The sequence below is a fragment of the Hermetia illucens genome, chromosome 3, assembly GCF_905115235.1.
Source record: "Hermetia illucens chromosome 3, iHerIll2.2.curated.20191125, whole genome shotgun sequence".
In the NCBI taxonomy this organism is placed as follows: Eukaryota; Metazoa; Arthropoda; class Insecta; order Diptera; family Stratiomyidae; genus Hermetia; species Hermetia illucens.
In genome coordinates this window covers 137,411,491-137,428,022 of record NC_051851.1, presented here as the reverse complement: position 1 = coordinate 137,428,022, position 16,532 = coordinate 137,411,491, and the positions used below count along the sequence as shown (strand labels likewise).

Genomic DNA, 16,532 nt, shown 5'->3' with positions numbered 1-16,532 from the left:
CAACCAAGCCGACTGGTATTACTATGATGCAATTATTGTTACTGTATCTTTCCGTCTAGTAAGACAAAGCAAAACATAATCCACAAATATGGTATTAGAAGCAGAAAATAAAAGAATTACACGTTCCAGCAAATAAAAACACCAAATATTATGAACAACAGCAACTAAGAAACTCTGATATTTGAATCAATCTGAAACCAGTTCAGGTGATAATTGACCAGAACGCGATGGTATCTATTTATGTACGTATCTTGTTGAATTTGTCTGCGTTGGAATAAGTAAAAGTGATTGAATCACGCTAGGGTTTTTCAATGCTGAATTGTTTTTTTCGAAATTTTGTTTTTGCTCTTTTGTTGCGGTGGGTTCTCGTTAAGGTAAACGTACATATATAGAATCTTTGTTTTTTGTCAGATGTAACATTCGCACTTTCCTAAGAAGCTCTCATGGATTCTTAACGGTATTCGGAATGCTTCAGTCTGAACTTTTTCTTGCGTTGCTGTTTTCTTTACTGTTTTTGTTTACAAGATATATAGTCAACTATTTTCTTCGGTTCGCAACTTGTTTCTTTTTATTTTTTTACATAGAAACAATCATCGAATATTTTTGCAAAGAAAAAAAACGCATATATTTGCATGCTATAATGCAAGGCGAACTACATGCCAATTTTGATTGAGACCGCGGCTGGGAGACTATAATGAAGTGGAATTTCAACTTTTCCAAGACATGATTGCTTATAGTTCACAAACATGTATGCCACTGATATTATCTAAAAAGGTAATAGTAATGGATGGTGGCGAGTAGAGTTTTTTTTATCGGACTTCTGTTTATTCCGACTAGAAGCTATTTAGGTGCCCTGGTTCCCGGGAACTATTGGACTAAATGTCGCTAGATGGTCTTCACAATCATTCCGAACCGGGATATGTCACTTATTATTACCTATTTATAGAAGATTAGCATTCAAATTAAAAATGGGAACACAATAAATGGCTTGAGGGTATTATGAATAGTAATTCTATTAAACTTTGCATTTAGGTGAAATGCATATCGAAAATTTTAAAAATAAATTTAGCGGAGTTTTTTGAATGTCGATAAGAAAAAAAACGTCAGTGGAAGGTATAGATTGAATTGTTTTTAAAGTTTTAGATACCATGTATTCCTTCCGTTATTTAAAAATTCATAGAATGAATTGCAACCCGGTCTGCACTCTTGAAAAAAAAGAATATTTCCAGAAAAGTGCAAGAATCTTAGATTGTTATATTACATTGCATATTTGTCCAGATGGCTACATTCCAGCGTACAAGATATATTTTTTTTCTAATCCTTTTTTCTCTTGAAACTTTCCAAAGCGAAATTGATCTATAACCAAAGATTCAAGCGAGCAACTCGAAATAATGTATATGGGTATTTTGTAATACTTCGAGTTTCTCGCTTGAATCTTTCGTGTTGAAATTTGGTGGTAGATTGCAAGTTTGGCGGAAAACGACACAAAACCGTACTTAAAGATATTTTGTAAGCCTCGCAATTATATAATTTTTTATTTTTAGAAAATTGTTTGCTTTGTCAAATGGCAGCAACTTAAAATATATTAGGCGAAGACGGCTTTACGATTTCTTACCAGGGCAGAGGCAAATCGTCAGATGCTGCTTCACCTTTGCCCTGGGAGCAGCGTGACCGAAACGCATTCAAAGCTTGGCCAGACCTGAACATAGTTTTTTAAGGATTGCGGGGTCCTAAGTCCGCATCCACCTGATGTCGGACCGGACCAAATGGGGAGCAACTTACTCACTCTTTTTTTGGGGGGGGGGGGGGGGGGTTGAGGGGGCGAAGACGGCTTTACGGTTTCTTACCATTTTGCCTTTGCCCCAGATTACTTAACGAATCCTATCAGTGCGACCGAACAGTACAGTTTCCGGTGACAGAAGCGAGAGAATATTGGAGTGGCGTTTGCGGGTTTCCCGCCCAGCATGCTGCCATGCCACTATGCCTGGCCGATGTTACTAAAAAGGAAGTTCAACGAGCCATAAACAGCTGGAAGAACTGGGGCGCCCAGGTCTGGATCGGGTGCAGAACTTCTGGTACAAAAAGTTCACCAGTATACATGGACGGTTGGCACACAGCATATATCAGGTCATGAGTCGGTCGGATGGATTTGCACCGTTCCTCACTGCGGAGGTCACCTACCTTATCCCTAAAAAGGATACGGTACAAGGCCCTGCAGATACAAGACCGGTTACTTACTTATCAAACCTCTACAAATTCATAACATTCATTATTAGTGGAAGGGTCAATGCGCACCTCGAGACCAACAACATTCTGTCAGAGGAGCAAAAGAGCTGTCGATTCGGTTCAAAGGGGTTGCAAAGAGTAATTCATTATCGACTCGGTAATTGTAGGACAAGCAACAAGAGGCCAAAGAAACCTCTTTAGTTGCTATATCGATTATGCCAAGGCTTTCGATAGCGTCCCGCATACCTGGCTAATCGATTGATCCCAAACTAATAAAGTTTTTGGCCACATTCATGGAAGGGTGACACACCACCATACCAGTACATTCATCTGAGGGTGCCAATACCTCAGAGTCTATCCGGAAAGGCATCTTCCAATGGAATTCGTTGAGTTCCCTGGTTACTGAATGATGCTAGAGGGCATGGTTTTACAATAAAATATGTGCTACGTGCTAAGTGCGAACTGACACACTTGATGTACTAGATGACATCAAGCTGTATGCTGGTACTGACGAACACCTTAGAAGTTTGTTGCGAATAGTAGCCGATGAATCTGCCTCGTGACATCAGAGGCAGGGGCGTGGTAAACGTGGCGCACAACATTATCGCCAAGTCGATTCACGATGCGCTTATTTTTACAGCAAGGTGCAGGCGAGTCCCTTGGATGCGGCTGTCTGTAAGGCAGACTGTGGGCTGACTCCACTTAACTTGAAGGATCGATCTTTCAATTCTCTGAGTGGGATGAAGTCAATGGAATGAATGGAAGTCAAAAGCAATGCATGGTAGACACGTGAATTGTCATCGGCAACCATTTGTCGATTTGCATTTGTCGAACAGATGGCTTTGTCTAGGGAAGCTATTTTCTGAGACGGAAAGATTCATGTGTGCCATGTCACCAACCGAGCTTATAAAAAGCTCATCATGAGAGACCGGGTGGAAAACCACCAGAGTATAATGTGTGGTTCGACGTTAGAGATATTGGACCATCTCATTTCTGGCTGCACTGTAATGGGACCGGTGCAATACACAAGTTGGCATAATCCTGCTTGTAAGGTGACTCATATAAATTTTGCATACAAGCATGTGCTGATCACGGGAACATGCCCGGTTCGCCGATATGAGACGCAGGCGGTAATTGATAGTTTTGCTTACAGCAAGTATTGGGACCGGCAAGTTCTAACTGATCGCCACATTCGACAAAACAAATCTGACGTTCTGTTAGTTGACAAAACGGGTCGCTCCGCGTATATTATCAATGTTGCTATCGCTTCTAATAACAACATTGAACGAAAATACGTGGAGAAGAAGGTGAATTATGAGCCACTGGCTCGTGAAATCAAAGAAATTTGGTGTCTCGAGCGGGTGGTTGTAGTTCTCATAATATTGTCAGCTACAGGTATTGTACCTAAATCCTCCACGGCTTCTCTTGATGTCCTGGGATTCTAACACAGTCGAGTTCAAACCATGCATGATGTGGGCAGCATTGCGCTCGCTCATGGTTACCACCTTGATTGGATTTAGGTGCTCATTTACAGCTAAGTAGACTGATATTCGATATCCAGTCATGATACAAATAACACCAGTGAGACCGTTGAGTCAAGAACCTACCTATAAAGTGCCGTTGAGACCTACGTACAATTTGCGATGATTCCTTTCTATAAAAGATTTTGTAATGATTAGAATACGTCCACGTAGCGGACAATTTCCGCGAAGCGTGCACTACTTTTCAACTGTTCTGCAAGATACATTTCTAGGGCGACCTACTCATCGGCCTGTACGCTGACGAAGTTCTCGCTTGAAAATGTATCAGGCTAGAGGATCATGCTAATACGGCGGTGATAAGCATTAATAGAGGCTTGTAGTTTTTGGGTAACAGTGGTGGCCACTTTCCAGTTTCTGGCACAAAAATCACATTGAACTATCTAACTTGATGTTGGTGTCGTGCTAGGTGCATTTCTACATTTTAGACAAAGCAGTGGTTCAGTGGTTCGCCAATTAATGCAGATGGAAAGAGTGCATTGGAATCAAGATGTTACATTATAAATATTTGACTGTTTGAATTAGTTAAATTTCGACTCAGATAAATTATAGCTGTCCTACATAAGCCGATATAAGTGGTTGACTAGTTGAGTCTTTTTGGCGTTTGTCGTGTGCTCGTTATTATGACGTCAACTGTGAATCATTTGCAAAATTGCTCTCATGCGGTCATTTACTGTATTCGCAAAATTGCGACCATATTGTCCGCAAATGCTGGCTCAAGGATCTTCTACCCTCAAGAAGCCGTAACAAGTTGCAATCAATTCAACATATTTGGATACCGGCTTAGAGATGTACACCTCAAGTAGATGGCCCGCTGTTTCCTTATCGCTTCCCGTGTGCTCTATAACCAAGATGAATTTTAAATTCAAGATTGCATGAATATACTTCATCTCCACTGACTGCTAAGACTTTCCTTATGAGACCATAGGAACTCATTAACATCGGCCGTTGATTGCTGTCCTGTGAATCAAGCCACTGCTTGAACAACGTCAGGAACAGGAGAAAATAGAAGAAGTCATCTCACTTACACGATTGCCGATCAGTATCAACGTCAAAGAAACGTGGAATCAAGTTAAGACACCATTCAGGAGGATAGAACATCATTTGACGGGCACGAATGGACGACCCACACCATGAAGACTTTTGAATGGATTTTCGACAACTGTATTCGTCATATAATTTAAACTACCGTGAACCAGGTCGGGTTTGTCAAGAACTGCGGACCTACTTAAGCAGTACACTTTGGGCGCTTACTCCTGAACATCGCGAAAAGAATCACCCTTTCTCTGTTGCATTCCTAAATCTAAGGAAAACGTGCCCCACACACTCATTTGGTATCTTCTGTGGCAACACCTAGTGCCAGAGGAACTCATTCGATAGATTAAATCACGATCTGAAGAGTAAAGTTCGAAGCGTTGCATCAATAGCGCTTCGTTTCTTTGCCAGTGTTCATCAATCTCATCACACGCCACTCTTCTTTGTTCTTGTCACGGACATTGTCATATAAAACATCCAGCCTCCAGCGCTCTACATACTACAGGTGATGTTTTCCTAGCATCTGACAATAAAGCTGATCTCCATCAACTTGTCCAAAAGTGGAATGATCGCATCATGCAGTTTGGGCTCAGACTAAATTTGAACAAAACAGAATCTTCAACAACCACGCCCAATGAAACAGGCACTATCACTGTGAGGGGTAGTGACCCAAAATATACTGTAGTGTCGTCCGCTGTATCGTCCTCTATGGTTCTGAGTGCTGGCTGACTATCAAAGACAATGAACTGCGCCTCGCGGTAATGCCGACCAGGCTTCTTGCGTGTGTCGTCTGTATGTTTGCATGTTGTTGCGATTTCTTAGGTGTCCTCTGGTGTATATAAATGAGAGTAAATGCACAGAAGAAAAGTGGAAACGTGAGTAAATAACAAAATTGTTACTTTTTCCTGTTTTTTATCAAAGTTGTCTTTTATTTACTTTGTCGGAAATTAGTTTTTTATTGATCGAACATGAAAGATTTGAGCGAGCAACTCGGAGCAATATATAATGTATATTACTTCGAGTTACTCGTTTGAATCTTTTATTTTACAGTATTGATTGTTAAAGAACTCTAATATCTTTACTTTTTATATATATATTTTTTATATGATCTATAAGAAAATATATTTAGCAAAATATATCCTAATTTCGCAGGCATTGTGTAAACTTCAATGATATTATTTTCCATTGTGTTGTACAAGCAACAGGGGCCCTTTAGAACGTTTTTTACAACACGGTGCTAAGCAATGAATTTGCATTCTTGAAGTGATTGTCAATATCGTGGATACTCGATGTGAAAGTATATTTTATATTTAAAAATATAGCATTGACCCAAAATTGTATAATCTCTCCTTGTTAGAAAACCAAACTTGAACCTTAATATTTTGTAGATTTTTCAAAGAAGAGGAATTGACCAGCTGAAACATACATATGCGTATGTACACCTTCAGGGTTACACTTCACGAGGTCCAACTGACTAATTTGATATTTATGTTTCTTTTATAGATTTTAATATTTTTCGTTTCGTCGGAGGAGTTTTTTGGCAATATTCAAAACTGTATTTGGTTTTGAGTTAAATAACTGGCATATTAAAATCGAAGTAAACTGTTGGCCTTATTTAATATTTACGTAAAGAGAAACTGTGACTTTCGAATGAGGATTGACGTTTGAATTTAGTAGCGACTTTTCACAATAATAGTAATGCATACGACTGTTTGTAAGGCAGACTGTGGGCTGATCTGATCGCCTTGAAAAATCGACCCTTCAATCCTCTGACTAGAGTAAAGTCGGATCAGGAGAAGATCGATGGGAGGAAGTCGAAGGTAATGCGCGATGAACCAAGAAATTCTTTTGGAAACATTTGTTTTTGTTATTGTGTCGATATGAACCGCAGGCATATTTTGGGAGCAGCAAACTGACTGATCACCACATTTGACACAATACGTTCCGGCGGGAGTTGTCTGATTTGGTGACTGAGTCGAGCTGCTGTAATGGACAGCACCGCGTCGAAACCGCTAATCGTGGATCGGTTTGACATCAAGGCGCCACGATGACCAGGAGCATGGCCCCGTCTACTGCCGCTGTTTCACTGCAATCTGTGGCGACCACTTCAGCAAGTTTCCGTAAGCAGCCGATGAAGTGTACTCAGGGAGTGATCCTCTTAATCATCAACATCTTACCGCCCTTTGTTACATCAGAGATTTGTCGAGCGTTTTTCGCAATACGCGCATGAAACTATCCAGCGGTTGCAGACCAGTGTTGCTTTATTACTCGCGACACAATCCCAGCCGGTCATCAGGGAGGATGTTTGACTTGAGGTCAACGCGGAAACTGGTGACCAAAAGTCGATAGGGGCAGGGGTAGCGGCATCAACAACACCACGCCGCACTGCAGGCAACAGTTCTAGTATTCGCCGAAACATTCTTCTTCACCGTCTTGCTGAAATTTCCGTTGAGATTCTCAAGCGTCTATAAACTTGGTCCCCTACATTGGTAGCCTACATAACAACGAAATCTATGAGCGATACCATGACCGTCCGGTTGTGGATAAAATCCGGTTCAATAGGTTACGATGGGCGGGTCACTTAATCCATATGGATGAGAATGATCCCACCCGGAAAGTCTATAAGGGCAATATCTATGATAGAAAAAGAAGACGAGGCAGACCCTGCACACCCAGACAGCTTTTAGGGATATCGAATTGGTGGACCTCGGCGGAGAACCGGGATGTCTGGAGTTCCTTATTAAGACAGGTCGAGACCGGATACCGGTTGTTTCGTCGTTGATGATGATAATGTTTATAAACTTGCTTCTACAAATAGCTATGAATTCTGTAAGGAACCAATGCTCGAATTGGTGATCTGAAGGACGATTTGCTTTTGGAATTCCTGCGACGTGTGAAGCTGGTACTAAAATCGCATCACTCGGGGAGGAATAAAATAAGTGCATTGAATGTATTCGCTATCCCTTTACTGGCATATGAATTCCGAATATTGTTGCTGACAGATCGATAAATGGTAGTCGAAGGCAATGCACGTTAAACACGTGAATTGTCTCTGGCAGCCCTTTGCCGATCTGCATTTGTCGAACAGATGGTCGTGTGCTGGGGAGCTCTTTGCTGAGGCAGAGGGATTTATGTGTGCCATTCAGTGGTCACCTCCCGAACTTATAAAAAGCTCATAATAAAAGAGCTGCTGGAGAACGATCAGTGCAGAATGTGTGCCTTGGCTTTAGAGACGTAGGACTTTGGCAATATTTAAACCAATTTAGCAATAAATTGAAATTCGTATATTTAAAACACAACAAATTTACTTTATTTAACTTTATCACAAGATGCGCGTATAGTACTTGATCACTTTCTGAATTTGGGCATTCCAACTGGATCTTTGCAATTCGTGTGTACGCCGCCGCGGTTGGAAACAGAAGAGACCGGCTTATTTCCATGCGGTCCTTACTGTCCCAACCAACGGCATTTTTCCACCGCTAATTCTCCACTCCCTTGGCGCGTTCCAAAATGAGTGAGTGGAGAGTTCCGCGCCATCTATCCGTCCGCATCTGCAACATTCGAAATAAATTTCGAATGCATGCAGATCCTGCTGCGCCACATCACTCCGCCCCCAGACAAAACCTAGGGGGTTTCGGCGACGGATCCCGGAACTTCGTTCCCCGTTAATCCACAAAGCGGACACGACGCTGCTCCGGGGCGCACACGGGTTTCAGCCTGGACAAAGAGACCGCTTTTTTGTGTCCACCGATCTCGAGCTGGAAGAAATGTTCTCCCCTCTCGAGAACGCGGTACGGGCCCTCATATGGAGGCTGCAGCGGCTTCCGGACGGGATCCGTCCTGATCAGCACGTGCGTGCATGTGTCCAGTTCCTTGGGCGAACAAGCAGGTATGGACGAGTGTCGAGTGGGTGGTGGCGTTTTGATGCGTCGGAGATTGTCCCACAGCAGACGCACCAACCCCGACTCCGTGAGACCCGATCTCTTGTCGAAGACCGGATCGCTTGGGAGTCTTGGGTTCTCCCCGTATACAAGCTCCGCGGGGCTGGCAGCAAATTCCTCTCGGCGGGTTGTACGAAAGCCGAGTAGGACGAGGGGCAAGACTTGAGTCCAGAACGGGTCGTCGCGTGCCATAATGGCGGCTTTCAGCGTCCGGTGCCAACGTTCCAGCATCCCATTGGATTGCGGGTGGTATGCCGTAGTCCGCTGGCGTTTAAAACCCAGGAGTTTGCCTAACTCCGAGAAAAGGGTGGATTCAAATTGCATTCCCTGGTCAGTGATGACCACTGCAGGGACGCCAAAGCGAGGTATCCACTCTCGGCAGAGGGCTTCGGCACAAGATTGCACCGTAATGTCTTTCAGAGGTATTGCCTCAGGCCACCGCGTGAACCTGTCGATGATTGTGAGGCAATACTTGTAACCGTGCGAGTCTCGCAAAGGCCCTATTATGTCGAGGTGTATGGTGTGGAAACGCTTGGTAATGCAGGGGAATGAAGTTCCGGGGTCCGTCGCCGAAACCCCCTAGGTTTCGTCTGGGGGCGGAGTGATGTGGCGCGGCAGGATCTGCAGCATTCGAAATTTATTTCGAATGTTGCAGATGCGGACGGATAGATGGCGCGGAACTTTCCACTCACTCATTTTGGAACGCGCCAAGGGAGTGGAGAATTAGCGGTGGAAAAATGCCGTTGGTTGGGACAGTAAGGACCGCATGGAAATAAGCCGGTCTCTTCTGTTTCCAACCAACGGCATTTTTCCACCGCTAATTCTCCACTCCCTTCGCGCGTTCCAAAATGAGTGAGTGGAGAGTTCCGCGCCATCTATCCGTCCGCATCTGCAACATTCGAAATAAATTTCGAATGCTGCAGATCCTGCCGCGCCACATCACCATCTCATTTCTGGCTGCACTGTAATGGCGCCGCTGCAATACATGAACGGCGCTGTATTCATTGAAACCTTGCATACAAGCATGGGCTGATCACGGGAAGACGCTCAGTTTACCGATATACTGTCTGTCCCAACAATTGTTCATGAACGGTCAGAAATAATTTGCGGTGACTAACTGATTCGTTGTTTGAATACATGGGTGTGCTAGGTAATGAACAATGTGAAATACTCTTTGTTCCGTGTTTGAGGTCTTGCAGTATATACTGCGTGTTGAGTTGAAGATGGGAAACTGCATAAATTTGTATTTGTAGTTGGATCTGAGATCTTGAAGAACTGCAACGTCCTCCTCCGCCTCCGTGATTCCCGGAAAACCAACCGTGTCGGTGATCTTGAACCCTCCCACACGTGACAAAGCGTCAGAAACTACGCTTCTACTAGATTTTTTTCTGGACCTGTGTTGAATGTCGAAAGTGAACTATCTGGCCACTGAAATCACCCGGGGTAGATGGTATTTTCCCAGCACTAATCTTCGAAATCTTCTTAGACTCATTTCTAAGGGTGGTAAGAGGTAACATAGCCCGGGGATGTATATGAAGGGCATGGGACGGGCAAAACTGGCCTTTATTGAGAAAGCGGGTAAAAAGGATCTTTCAGACCAATTTGCCTAACATCGTTCATACTGAAAAGGTCAGAAGGTCAAAGGTGGACAAAGGTGGAGAGGGTCATAGACGACTAAATTAGAATTAACGTTCTAATGCGTAATCCACTACATCAGGGCGAGCACATTTACTGGCCTGGACAGTCAACCGAGATTGTTCAATATCACCTGAAGGATGTATTATGGGAAGGTATAAAAACAAAAGAAATAGCATTCGATAAAACATCGCACACAGAGATACAAGATGCCTTAATCCGCAAAGGAGTGGGAAACACCCTGGCTTTCTGGATGGCCAAAATGTCAGATAGTAGAAAAATAGAAATACCAACAGGTAGAAATTGTATTGACATGAATACTTCTAAAGGTTGTCTGCAGGGCGGGGTACTATCACTGCTTATGTGGAGTATGGTCGTGGACGAACTCCTGAATGCGCTAACAAATACTGGAATACAGGTTCAGGGCTACGTGGACGACATTGTTTTAATCTGTAGTGGCAAATATAAGGACACCCTATGTGATAGAATCCAAACTGAATTATGAGTTACTAGTACCTGGTGCAGGAAGGCGTGGCTACTTATCAATCCAGCCAAAACCTCAATAGTACCATTCACTAGGAAACGTAAGCTTGCTCGGCTGAGAGCTATAAGGTTGCATGACATGGAGATGAAACGAGAAACAGAGGTCCAGTATCTAGGAATTAGGCTAGACCATAAATTACTCTGGGAGACGCATGTCGGAAAGCTATAAGGGCTGTGATGACTTGCAGGTCCATAGCAGGAAAAAATGCGATTTTACCCCCAAAAAGACTACTCTGGATGTATACTGCAATAGTAAAGTCTATGCTGTCGGGCGGTAATCTGGGCAGAAAGAACTAAACTCAGCAGATAAGCCAGGGAGTTACACAAATTCCAAAGATTGGCTTGCGTGTATATCGGTGGGGCAATGAGTACATGCCCGACGGCATCCCTGGAAGCCCTTCTACGATCAACTCCTCTCCATCTGCAAGTATATATGCAGGCAAGTAGGGCAATCTTCAGAATGGCCGGGAGTATCAGTGACGTGCAGAGCTGCCTAAATCGAAGGAAGATTGATATTCTTTCTAGGCGCTATCTCGAATTATTGATACCAAGGGATAACATGACCACGAGATTTCACTTCGATAACAAGTTTGAAACACGTTGGAGTTCAAGGCAAACTGGAAGAGCATGGCTGTGACATACGGCTTAAACCAGGAGCTGATTACTTGGTACATTGACGGATCACTTATAGCAGAGGGAGCGAGTGCCGGGGCCATTGGTATGTACACTAGCATATTCCAGGCGGAAATAAACGCTATAGAAATATCTCAGATCAGATTCAATCTGCAAAGGAACTACAGGGGGCAGAACATTGCTATTCTGAATAAGAGTCAAGCGGCGATCAATGCACTTAAGTCCAACCAGGTGAACTCTAAACTGGTATGGGAATGCCTTGTGATACTGGAATTGCTCGGCTTGCACAATAAGGTTTGGATGCTCTGGATTCCAGGGCCTGTTGGGTTGAAAGGCGATGAGGCAGCGGACGAACTGGCCAAGAAGAGAGCAGGGACGGCTCTACACGGGCCAAAACCCTTCTGTGGAATCGGAAATAGGTTCATGGCTATGGCATTGAAAAATGAAGAGGAACGGCTGACAAAACTACGCCGGGCGAGCCTACCAAAGATAGAGCACCCTAAGCGCACAAAAGACTGTTTACCAAGAAGGACCTCCGAATTATTCTCGCTGGTCACTGCCTATTAAACTATCAACTAGGGAAGCTTGGGATAACTAAGGACACTGCCTGCAGGTTCTGTGCGGAGTTTGTTGAAACCTTTATACACGTTCTGGGACAGTGTTCGGCACTTGTGCAAAGTAGGTCGGTGCGCCTAGGAGTACACTTAATACCAGATGCAAAGTTGAAGGATTTGGAAGTGGGGAATATAGTAAAGTTCTTAACGGTTATAGCCTTGCTTGACATATAACTGCACTATATCCAGTGAAAGGGGCACAATAATTCTTTAAGGAAGCATTGTGACTTCCCCTTGACAGAATAATAATAATAAACTTATAGAAAATTGATTTTCTTCTATTTTTCTTGGTATTTGGGTTTTTGGGTGGTCAACTTTGGAAACTGGGAAAATATTCGGCTAATGAAATAGTCGCGGAAATTCACTTGTACTTTTTTGGCTTCCTACCTACTTCAGTGGAGTGTGTGAATTGGAGAGAGCAGCGGAGAAGCAATTAGTTCGATGACCAGGTGGAAACGACGAAAGTATAAAAATTGTATGTTGGGACAACTGAAGAGGATTAATACTCACATCGCAAGCAAAGTGACATAACAGGTTATAAGGTTGCAAGCTGCAAATTAAGTTCAGTAAGGGCGTGAGTGCCTCTCTCGCAGAAAAATCCTCAGCTAGGTGCCAGCAATAGCACCCATTACATGGATTCTAACAGGATATACAAAAAATATCATAGTATGGGGTGTTTTAAATGATTAAAGCTTCCGCCATCGATAGTATGCTGACACAGCTCATAGGAGCGGATGAATCAATACTCATCGAATTCTATCACTAACACGCGTAATATGGACAGAAGAAGATGCATCTGAAGGTAGAAAATACGAAGATGGCATCAAATAATGATGAAACCAATGTATAGCACGAAAAAAACGATGGCGAATGTAGAGCCTCCAGTCAGAATCCGAGGTTAGCAGATGTGACACTGCAAATCTGAAACCAGACTGAAACAGGAGGTCTCCATATTATATGAAGTCATGAAGTAAGCCTCCCAAAGAATTGAAATGAAAATGTGTATATCCGGCCTGAGATGCGATAGATCTGTTCAAGCAGCAAATAGCAGTAAGGGATTAACTAATCAGGCGATTTGAACACAACGTAGGCTTGTATTAATTATAATATTTGACGAAGCTGTTGCTCAATTCTGGTAGAGCTACTAAAACGCAACAAATCAGGAGGGACTCACTTGGAACTGAATTATAATATGTTCGGATTTGCTCGCAAATGAAAGCTCGGTGAACTCAGTATTATAGGAACCATGTTTTTATGGGATTAAGGACTCTCGGTCTCATTGGTGGTAGTGAGATTTGTCTCGTGATTTGACGTCGGATACCAGTCGACTCAGCTGTGAATGAGTACCTGAGTCAAATCAGTGCAATGCTGACAACATTGCCTCCTGTGAGGCACTTTAATCCTGCAGTGTGCCGTTACGGTCTTGAGTGCTCTAACATACTTCAAAACCCTAATACAATATGGATTGTTGCGTCAACGATTATTATTATTATTAAGGACTCTCGGTATTTGTCTTTGGTATTTTTTATTCAGGTAGGGGCATATTTTTTGAATTCAAGCCTTTTGTAACATCGCCGGCGAGATAAATAGATGTTTTCACTTAATTAAAGAAACTAGCTCATCCATCATCTAGTGGAATGTCGGCAATCGATAGCTTGACCCATTTCTTCGAGAAATGTGCTACCTGAATATAATAGAATATAATTAATTGGCTCTGCAGGTTTCTGACTGAGGATTGTATCTGGAACTTCATTCTGCATCGTCAGTCAATAGATGGTTGTTAATAAAATGATATTCAATACTCACACTGAAATTTTATTCCAATTTTTTTCTTACTTGCATGACGAACAGTTACTGTGAAAAATGAATAAAATTGCCTCTTCATGACCTTTCCTTTAGATCTGACCATCTTTCGCATCGTTACTATCCATCTATGTGAATTCGAGATACTTTTTATGGTCATTGAAAAATGCGGAGGCGCGTTACTTCTTTCAAATCGGTTTTGGGCATTGGCACTCTGCACGTTTCTCCGTTTGTTCAATGAAACCTTGATTTCTTTTTCGCTATTGCCAAGCCTCATATGTATGTATGTATGAACGTACAGACATAGTCAGATATCCAGCAGCCATAAGTGCCGCTTAAGCTAATCCTAAAGTCGATCGAGCTAACTGTATAATCATTTATACACAAATAATAGCAATGGCCAGTTATATCCGAGTTAAAGTTGGCTTCTCTGTGTGCTCGTCTGAGGAGGCACGGAAAAGAGGATTACGTCATGATTAACTATTGTACGGATACCATTCCAAGAGTTCGGATTTGAACTTGAGATCAATATTCGCTGGTTGTACGGCGCGAACGGTAGTGGTGTAATTGATGAGGTTGCAAATGTATCCAGACGTTAGATACTAGCATCTAGTTGCTCAGATTGTGCTACCACATGCGGCAGATTTTTATACAAAAAAGCTTTGTCCACCCTCATCAGAAACATGTCTATCACAGAGGCAACGTGTTATTTGTGATTGGGCGTTTCGAAGGAGGGCACTTATCACGGATTAAGAAATTGATGAGTGTTGTTAATTACGGAGCGATTCACGCATATGGAGATTAGTATCGTAACTTGCCGATATGCCTGCAGAAGTTGCATAGTGGCTGAATGAGAAAAGAAATTGCATCAGGTGCAATCGGGAAAATCACACATAGTTGATTAGAAAGTAGTTTCTTATGGGGTCGTAATTTGCGAGTTAACATGATATTGTCATGTAAGGCAATGATTAGCGAGTAGGCGATGATGTGTGCCTTTCATAGTTGCCAGTATTATGACTCAGCTTCTGATGGTTTTCATTTTCTTATAACTGAGATAATGAGGAGGCGCACTCATTCCGTTAAACGAACTCTAACATATACCCATTGAAATGTTTATGTGTTACCAGAATTAATTATGCTTCCAACTTCAAGGTTTATTTAAACTAGAAATCTCACTTAAATCAACTTCACATTTCCCGCGGTTACACTTGCACAAAATATGTACCCGAAAGTAGGTTCTCCAATCCGCAAATTATTCAAGCAAATATCTACCTTTTTATGCTCTTCGGAGCTAACTTTGTCACCGATCAGATTTCTTTTGTAATTGCACGACACTACCAATATGGAACGAAGAGGTTCACTTTAATTTCTTCGTGGTCGTCTCCGTTGCCGCGGCGTTACTTTGAGGCACTAGCGCAACGCTTGCTAGTATTCACTTAACTGACCCTGGCATTCTCTCTGTTTGTCTTTAACGTTTCAACACCGCCACCACCACTCACCTGGATTGCTGTTAACAGTACAGGTAAGTTTGCTTCATCTGAGAATGCTTAGCTATAGAGCGAAGTGCAGCATTTGGAGAGGTTTTGGTGGCCTTTGTGGTTTGAAGAGCGTGTAAACTTGTTAGGGTAGAGTTGCAGCAAAGTAGCGAAATTTGATTTGTTTTTTTTTCAAGATTTGTATGAAGATTAAATTCGATACTTGACTGACTGGATAGCTTTGGTGGTAGCTGTGAAAATACATTTATTTCAGGTATCTGTTTAACTAAAAAACCTGACGAGGGGAACTATTCTAAATGTAACCTTACACTCTCTACCTTCAATTTTTCATATTTCGAAATAATGAATGCAAATCCTTTCTCCAGTAAATGTCAATAAGAAAGGGTTTTGCTATATGGTAGAATCCAAAACTAATATACATAAATTGAAGAAGACAATCCCTGGTGTGCCACGGACTTCTCGAGTACTAAAATCACACCATCAGTTCCTTGGTTCCTGGTTAACTGAAAAATATTATTATTTGAACTTTTTATAAAAGAATGAATGAAGTGCTCTAACACGCTTTAAGGCTCAGATCCAATTGGATTGTCGAATCAACGATTGTTATTTCCTAGTTATCATGATCTCATAGATCCCGGGTTTTACTTGATATTAGCACTAAGTATCACGCATTTAGACTCGGACGACTACATAAAAGAGAAAAGGATTCTGAGAGAGAATCCATTGAGAACTCCAAGGAACATCGAGCATGTATGCAGAACGGTGTATTTCTACAAGGTTTGAACCGTACAGTGTGATAGTCTCAGGTCATCAAGGGAAGTGCAATTCTGGAATTTTTATTATAGGAACTGCATCCACTTTCTCGAGATGCTAAATTTCTTTGATTTCCCGCGTCAGTGGCTCATAGTTCACCTTTTCTCCATGTATTTTCGTTCAATCGTGTCCGGATAGCTGAGTGGTTAGAGCACAAGGCTGTCGTACGGAAGGTCGCGATTCAAGTCTCACACGTTGGCAGTGGGATTTGTATCGTGATTTAACGTCGGATACCAGTCGACTCAGCTGTGAGTC

General features: G+C 42.5%; 1 protein-coding gene across 5 annotated transcripts in view; it reads right to left on the bottom strand.

Annotated features, from left to right (window-relative positions):
* LOC119652391 overlaps positions 1 to 15,522 on the bottom strand; it is a 28,001-nt gene extending 12,479 nt beyond the window's left edge. Inside the window, exon 1 of one of the 5 annotated variants that reach the window (XM_038056495.1) lies at positions 15,468 to 15,522. The gene's annotated coding sequence lies outside the window, so the exon portion shown is untranslated. The other 4 variants (XM_038056492.1, XM_038056496.1, XM_038056497.1 and 1 more) reach the window with 4 other exon arrangements.
* Between the last annotated feature and the right edge of the window lie 1,010 nt (positions 15,523 to 16,532).